We start from the raw sequence: 9351 nt of genomic DNA, 5'->3' as shown, positions 1-9351 counted from the left end.
TTAAGCAACAGGGCATGTACAAGTACATTTAGGTTACAGACATCTAATGGTTGAAGAAATTTAATGCTAAAGAATTATATTGATTCTAAATATCTATTGACCTTTTATTATGGAATAAAAAGAGAGTTTATGGAAATGCAGAACTGACTTTTGGCATTTCTTAAGAAACTATTATAAACAACATTTCATAGATTTAAGAAAGAAGAAAATGTGTGTGTGTTAATGGAATAGGTTACTCTGAATTATAAATTTATCTTTCATGGATAATGATTTCCTTGGGAATCATTTTTGTCTTTCATATAAGGAAATTTGGTTTAAACTTACCTGCAAAGGGTTTGAACTTTTTGAAACATTAGTAATATTCCTAACTGATTTATTAATTAATTTCAAAGTTTTTAAATGAGTTTATTAAGAAATGTTAGTCTTTTGCCTCACTTCTAAAATTTTGCCGTTTATTTTCCAAACCATATTTTTTATATTAGAAGCAACAGTGTCATTCTACTTACAGATTTTTCTGAGCATCTAGCTTCCAATGAAATTAACATCCACATAAAATATTTTTTTGATACATATTATGTACTTACTACAAGTGAGGCACTGTGCTAGGTACTAGGATACACAGGTAGTTTTTTTTTTTTTTTTATACCACATCTGACAATTTCCAAATAAAGGTTATTTATTTAACTTTTATTTTTTATTTCACTTATTTCATTTTTTAAAATATGGCTTAGAAGTGGAAATGAAAAGCTTCACTGATGATATAGATATATCCAATCTTTGGAATTCACCAGTGAAGTTAGCAAGTTAAGAAGCTAAGTGGAAGTCAAATGAAACTGTAACATTTTATGATGGCTAGGTATTAACTGAACAAACTCAAGTTAATTGTGCAAACTAAACTAGTGACATAAGGGTTACCAAAAATAATCTCACAGGATTAAATTTGCAGCGTTATGAATAAAATCTTTCTTTTTTCCCACCAAACTAAAGATAAACCTACATGCATTTTGATTGCTTTTCTTAGAATATTTTAAAAATCTTTCTCTGATACTTGGAGATAACAAATATTACGAGTAAGGATTTCCAAATGGCCAGTTGCTTATTGTAATTAAAAATATGTGATAAAATCTATTTAATCACAACCATTATGTATAACCTTCTTTGAATTATGACATGTATCTATGATATGTATCATAGAAAAAGTAACAAAGCAAATCACCATTTAACAAACTGTGATATTGTATATGCATTTATTGTAGGGTTAAAAATTACATATCAAACTATCTATTGATGTTATATATTTATACAAAGTATTTATCATTTGTTTGTATCATAAAGTAATAATACATAATATATAGGATGAAATATTAGGGAATATAACTTAAATGCTTTCACAAATTGCTTCACACAGGTTTATATACTACATAACTAATTTACATTAATAATCCAGAAAAATGAATAGGTTTCATATCATTCTTCAAATTTTATTTAATAACCTTAAATATAAAATTTGCTCAGTATAGATACTAATGCATTAAATTTTAATATTTTTGAACTATGTAGAGCATAATGTGTTCTACCATAACTTATCAATGTCTGCTCCATCTCTAAATATGTTTCCAACTTTGTAATATATATTGTACTTTTACTTAAATATTATATAAAATATGTAAATTTAACATTTTGCCAGACTGTGCGACAAAAAGCAAATGCCATGTATTATAGAAAATACTTCAATTTACTTTATAACAGTTGAAGAGTTTTGTTTAATCTATGGCCATGCCACCCTGAACATGCCCGATCTCGTCTGATCACAAAAGCTAAGCAGGGTCAGGCCTGGTTAGTGCTTGGATGGGATTCCACCTAGGAATATCAGGTGCTGTAGGCTTTTAAAAAAAAGTGATTTTTTTTAATATTATTTTTTGATTTTCAATAACAAGCAGAAAAACAAGAATATTGAATAAAAAAGAGAATGTTTATCTGTTTAAATCACAAAGGTTTACATTTCATAGAGGAAAGCAATGTTGAGTCAAGAAGCCTGGTATAAGGCTCTTAGCTCTAATATTACTAGTTGTGTCATCCTGGACATATGACTTCTCTTAGCCTTTTTTTTTTCTCATTTGTAAAGTGAGGTTATACTAGAACCTATTTTAAAAGATCCAAGAAGAAGAAAATAAATAATCCATAGCAAATGCTGGTAAGTAGGAAGCAATTGGTAAATATTATTATTATTTACCAATATTTTTAAATATTATTAGCTGGTGCTACCCATTTTGAGTACATGCAAATGTTTTTCATCAACATATTTTCTTATATGTGATTTTTTCAACTTGGTGATATTTTAGATAAAGACGAGTGGATGAACAATAGATGTTCTTTAACCAACAGTTTCTCTAAAAAGAATTATCTTGCTTTTTGGAACAAGTTGCCAAATTTGAATAATGCTAAAGATTAACAAATGAAAAAATCTAAAGAAAATGCAAATTATAATGGATAGACCAAAACATTTTAGAGGGACAAGGCAGCAAGTTTGTTTTCCTCTTTTCTTAACTGTGCCCTGTGAAGTAAATGAGTGTGACAAAGTAATTTTTAAATCTCTAAAAAGTTATTTTATTCAATTTTATGACATACTAAAATTAATTAACATTAAACAAATAATTAAACATTTAATTCATATTTGACAAATAGAAGCAGAAATGCCATTATAATTAGAAAACATACATTAGGCAGTTCTATATTCATGGTATATTACTAGGTATTTTTCATTGCAAAATTAAACTATTAGTCCTTATCTTTAAAAGCGTAGAAGTTCAGAGCAATATTGATGATACGAATTTTAAAGGATTTAGAAACAACTGAAAAAATAAGGAGCTAATACCAGTGAAACACAGTTCTTATTTGAAGTACACACTGGCAGGATTAGATCTTAATTTATTCTGAGAACTGTGATTGTATTACCTGCAAAATTAAGTGGTGGGTGGTGGGTATTATTTTATGTTTGGTATACTACCAGGGTTCAAAAGTTCATCACCCTCTTTTTACACAGGGTTATGTCTGCCCATTTGGATTTCCTCTAACTTCCTTCTCCTCTCACCCTGCACACACACACACACACACACACACACACACACACATGCACACACTCTTGTAGTTTCTTTGTAACCTGTTCTTTACTATCTCCCCAGATCTGCACTTAGATTTTACCTCTGGCACATAGATTAGCTGTGATACTCAGCGTAGTTATCTAAGTTCCATGAGCCTTAGTTAACTGGGTTCATTTACTCCTTATGATGAATTATAATAGTAACTGATTCATATAATTTTTTGATAATGATATGATCAATAAGTAGGTAAAATATTTATTAAGCTAATTTTATGAGACGTACATCTTTGCTTTAGAATATTTTTATTACTCAAATGAATCTAGATTTGTTCAATTAAAAAGGACCTCTATGAAATTCTTCAATATTGAGACTGTCAAAAAAATTGTTTTATGAATACGCTATAAAATACCTTCACCAATGGAAAAACATTGCTTTGAAAAAAAAACTCTGAAGTCAGTAAGGATTTGATTAGAGCCAACTTCTTTGGGAAACTGGTTTGCAGAGGTGACATTAATTTTCTTCCTATTCTTAGAAATTTGACAGAACCACTTTAGTATCTTATTTTCTTCCTACTTCTCAGAACTCTCTTGGCTCACCCTCTATGTGTTTTCTTTGTCCTGTTATCTCACTAGACAACAAAGACCCTTGTGCCTGAAAATTCTTTCCTTTTGGATCTGCCAAATCAAGGCCTTCTGCAAATTCCCTCTTCATGCCTGTTTTTCTGAAGTTTGCAATATGCACTAGATAGAACATCAGTAGAGCAACAATAGGCATCTCAGTAATAGACTGATAAATAATAGATGGATAAACAGAGAGGTGGTAAAAGATATTGACTCTTTCTTTTCATATTTAAAAAGGAGAGGAAAAATGAACAGGAAAGATGAATGAAAATGGAACCAAAATTAACCAAACTTTTAACCATTGAGCCTTTTCTAATAATGTATTAATGTACATATCATAAATAATAGCCAAGAAATAGTTCTTTCTATTATGTAGAATAAATTTATTAAATAAGATTAAAATTACTAAATGGATTATGTTTCAACTACTAACTACAAATAGTAACTTAATTAGATGTTAGTATTTACCATTTGTAATCAATTCCCCCAGATAAGATAATTAACATTTATACAGAGTTTACCACGACCTCAGCAAACTAATAAACTCTACATAGATTAATTTATTTAATTTATATAAAAAAAGAAAAAAAAACTATGGGAAAGATACTGTTACTGTAGTTCAGGAAGGCTTTAGAGAGCTTTATTACATGGTAAAGAACTTGTTGGAGTTTATTCGTTGTAGAAGCAGAAGAGTCCAATTATGAATGCTGATCATTTGATATCTCTCTAGAGCCAGTGCTCTAAGCCTTTATGCCAAAAGACCTAAGCAATAAACAAAAGTGGCATGAACAGCAAGACAAACCTTATAAAAAGGCAAAATAACTTTTGATTTGAATGGCATCGTTTTATGTTTGAACACAATCAGCCAAATATAAGGTTGGGTTAATTATTCCTGAACCGGATATATTTTTCCATTTTCAAGAGAGGTTTTCACATAAGCTATTTTCTTGCTGATATGCAGAGAATTTACAAAATACACATATTTTGTATATATTGTATAGTCTTTTAATAAACATTTCAGCAGACCATTTTGTCTCATGTATGCTCAGCAACATTTATTTCACCTCTGAAAAAGAAGGAAAATGTTTAAAAATATTTGACTAAGAAAGTTTAAAATGTTTTTTTTTAATTCCAGTATATTTGTATTCATATGTGCACATGAATGATATGTCCTTCTGTATTGTCAACTCAAAAGGAAAGTTTTTTTTATATTCATTTTTATAGTTCCCTCTAGTACATTTTTTTCTTATATAATGTAGATACGAAATGATTATTTTGTGATTTCAATGTTTTAAACTCTAGACAAATCTGCATTCATATGAATCCAAGAGAAGTGATTTTTTTCTTTACATGTAGATAATTGGGGCAAAATTAAATAAAGTTTTTATTCTACATAAAGTTTTATTTAGGAAGTCATTTTTTGTTAAGAGCACAGAATCAATTTTTTTAGCCTCACTATATCAGATTGTGTTTTATAAACTGATTTTAAATGACATGTGTTATTTTCTTTTCCTATGTTTCTAGGAAAAGCCATTCTTAACAAACAGATTTGTTTTGCATGTACATATACATATATTACATATAGGATTTTAATAATATTACAAGTCTGGATTAAGAAAAAGTCAATAGGTATTCACTATTAAAATTGAACTTCTCTGAATTCAAACTTCCTATCCAGGTGGAATAAAATTATAATGCTCAAAACAATAAGAGAGAATTTTGGAAATTTATCCTGAGGAGAAAGTTTTATATAGGTAATATATACTCAGAACTTATTTTGTACTACTGTGAAGATTTAAGAATATTTAAAATACTTCAAGAAACTGGAAGAGGAAGAACAAACTTACCTCAAAGTTAGTAAAAGGAAGGAAATAAAAAGATCAGAGCACAAATAAATGAGAGACCAGAAAAACAATAGCAAAGATCGACAAAACTAAAAGTCGATGTTTTAAAAATAAAAATAAAACTGACAAAACTTTAGCTTGACTAAGAAAAAAAGAGACATGACATAAATTAATAAAATTGTAAATAAAGGAGGTATTACAACTGATACCAAATAAATACAAAGGATCATAATAGACTACTATGAGTAATTATACACCAACAAATTAGATAATTTAGTATAAATGAATAAATTCCTAGAAACACAAAACTTACCAAGACTGAATCATGAAGTAATAGAAAGTCTGAACAGTCCAATAATGAACAAAGAGACTGAATCAGTAATTAAAAATCTCCCAACAAATAAAATCCCAAGCCCAGATGGCTTCACAGGTGAATTCTCCAAACATTTAAAGAAAAATTAATATTAATCATTCTCAAACTCTTCTGAAAAATTAAGGAAGAAGAAACACTTTCAAACACATTTTATGATGTCAGCGTTACCCTCATATCAAAACAAAAAAGAATATTATAAGAAAAGAAAGTTACAGGTCAATGCCCTGATGAACAGAGATGCAAAAAAATCATCAACAAAATACTTACAAACTGAAGTAAAGAGCACATTAATAGAATTACACACCATTATCAAGTGAGATTCATCCCTGGGATGCAAAGAGCGTTCAACGCAGCAAATCAATAAATGTGATACATTATATTAAGATAATGAAAGACAAAAATCATATAATGATTTCAATAGATGCAGAAAAAGCATTTGACAAAGTTTAACATCTTTTCATGATAAAAACTCAGCAAATTAGGGATAGAAAAAAATGTATCTCAACCTAGTAAAGACTATACTTTGTAAATCCACAGCTAACATCATACTCAATTATAAAAAGTTAAAGCTTTTCCTCTAAGATTAGGAACAGGACTAGGATGAACTCTTTTACCATTTCTAGTCAACATATCGCTGGAAGTCCTAGCCAGAGCAATTAGGCATAAATCAGTCAATCGATCAATCAATTATATTCAAACCAGAAAGGAAGGAACAAAATTATGTCTGTTTGCTAATAACATAATCTTATATACAGAAAATCTGAAACACTTCACCAAGAAACTGTTAGAACTAATTAGTCAATTCAGGAAAGTCAGAAGATACAAAATCAACACACAGAAATCAGTTGCATTTTATACACTAATAATGAATTATCTGAAGCAGAAATTAAGATAGCAATATCATTTACAATAATATCAAAAATAATAAAATACAAATAAATTTAACTAAGAAGGTGAAAGATCTGTGCATTGAAAACAATAAAACATTGATGAAGAGATTTAAAAAGGTGAAAATAAATGTAAAGATATCTCATGTTCTTGAATTGGAAGAGTTAATATTTTGAAAATGTCCGTGGTATCAAATGCAATCTGTAGATTCAATGCAATCCCTATCAAAATTCCAATGGCATATTTCACAGAAATAGGAAAAACTACCCTAACATTTGCATGAAACCATAAACACACACAAAACCCTGAATAGCCAAAGCAATCTTGAAAAAGGAGAACAAAGCTGGAGGCATCATTGTTCTGGATTTCAAACTGTATTACAAAGCTTTAGTAATCAAAACAGGATGAAACTGACATAAAAACAGGCACATAGATCAGTGGAACAGAATTAGAGAGCCCACACAAAAACCCTTGCATATATAGCCAACTAATTTTTGACAAGATTATCAAGAATGCACAATAAGGAACAAGTAGTCTTTTTAGTAAATTGAGCTGAAAAACTGGATATCCATATGCAAGAGAATGAACTGGGCCCCTATCTTACATGAGCCACAAAAAAGTAACTCACAATGGATCAATCACTTAAGTGTATGACCTGAAAGTGTAAAACATCTCAAGGAAAACTTAAGGAAGAACATACTTGACATTGGTTTTTGCAAAGATTTCTTGGATAAGACACCAAAAGCATGGGCAATGAAAGCTAAAAAACCAACCAACCAACCAACCAACCAACCAATCAACCAACCAACCAACAAAACAAACAAACAGAAAAAAATCCAAAACCTAAGTAGGACTACATCAAAGGAAATAATAAATTAAGAAAACCTACAGAATGGGAGAAAATATTTGCAAACCATATAACTGATAAGGGGTTAATGTTAAAAAACATATAAAAATCATACAACTCAATAGCGAAAAACTCATAATGCAGTAAAAAAAGTGGGCAAAGAACCTAAATAGATTTTTTTTTTAAAGGAGATATACAAATGGCCAACAGTACATGAAAATGTGCTTAACATCACCAATCATCAGGGAAGTGAACGTCAAAATCCCAATGAGATTTTACCTCACATCTGTTAGAATGACTATCCTAAAAAAGACAAGAGATAAATGTTGGCAAGGATGTGAAGAAGAGGGAACACTTATACACTGTTGGAAATGTAACTTGGTATAGCCATTATGGAAACAGTATGGTGGCTCCTCAAAAAATTAAAAATTCAACTACCACATGATCCAGTAACACTACTCCAGAGTGTATATCCAAAAGAACTGAAATCTGTATCTCAAAGAGATACCTGTGCATCCATGTTCGTTACAGCATTATTTACAAGGTAAGATATGGAAACAACCTAAGTGTCCTTCATTGTATAAACGGATGAAGAAAATCTTGCTTTTGCAACAAGAATGAAACTGGAGGGTATTATGTTAAGTGAAGTGAAACAAGCCATACAGAGAAAGACAAATACAGTATGATATCACTTATATGTGGAATCTAAAAAAAAAAAAAAAAGCCTATTTCATAGAAACAGAGACTATAATGGTGATTGGCAGGGGCTGCGGGGAGGAGGAAATGGGGTGATGTAGGTCAAAGAGTACCAATTTTCTGTTGTATGAAGAATAAGTTCTGAAGCGCTAATATGTAGCATGATGACAATAGTTAATAACATGTTACTGTGTAGTTGAAAGTGTTGAAGAATAGATTTTAAGCATTCTCATCATACACACAAAAAGCTAACTATGTGAGGTGATGGATGTATTAATTATCCTGATCTCAGTAATCATTTTATATGTATGTGTACAGAAAATTATCCTGTTGTACATTTAAATATACACAATTATATTTGTCAATTATTCCTCAATAAATTAGAAAAATATTTCAATTAACTTTTAAAATCTATTTGGGAAAAAAATGGGGTAGCTTCACTGCTTTCTTTTTTCAAAGTGTCCAATTGATAATCCAACTCCCCTTCCTGACACATACACACATGCATACTTTAAAACATATTCCAAATCAAAATCTGAAAACAATTGTGTATTTTAAAATATCATAATCTAGCAAAAGCCATAAGCAACTAGGATTCTCTCATGAATGCTATTTGGAATGCTTGATATGCAAGAAATGTCACGCTTGTCAAATTCCACTGCAAAAACACGATTTCCAAGCTCTAAAGTCTCTTTTGGAGTCCTTAACCAAAGCCGAATTTGAGATATGAAGAATATTAGTCTCCAAAGGATATGCCCTGCTGACTTCTTTCCCTGTTAACAGTATTAAATCATCTTTGAACAGAAACCCTTTATAGTTTATCATAGCCTGGCAGCCCAAAGATACAGGTAACTTTTATTTGTGGTCATTCAGATGGGGCACCTCAAGTCATTGATATACATCCATTTCTATAATGTATTTTTAAAAGAAAAGATTATCTGTTTCCTTTTTTTTGTTCTTAATGTAATACAACCAGTCTTCT

At 29.9% G+C, this 9351-nt stretch overlaps 1 pseudogene; it reads left to right on the top strand.

Annotated features, from left to right (window-relative positions):
• The first annotated feature begins 1766 nt into the window (after positions 1–1766).
• LOC112486021 lies at positions 1767–1885 on the top strand (annotated as a pseudogene).
• The last annotated feature ends 7466 nt before the right edge of the window (positions 1886–9351 follow it).

Source organism: Pteropus alecto, unplaced genomic scaffold, assembly GCF_000325575.1.
Source record: "Pteropus alecto unplaced genomic scaffold, ASM32557v1 scaffold25, whole genome shotgun sequence".
Taxonomy (NCBI): domain Eukaryota; kingdom Metazoa; phylum Chordata; class Mammalia; order Chiroptera; family Pteropodidae; genus Pteropus; species Pteropus alecto.
The sequence above is the reverse complement of the archived record's forward strand: the minus strand, read 5'-3'. Positions and strand labels throughout refer to the sequence as shown.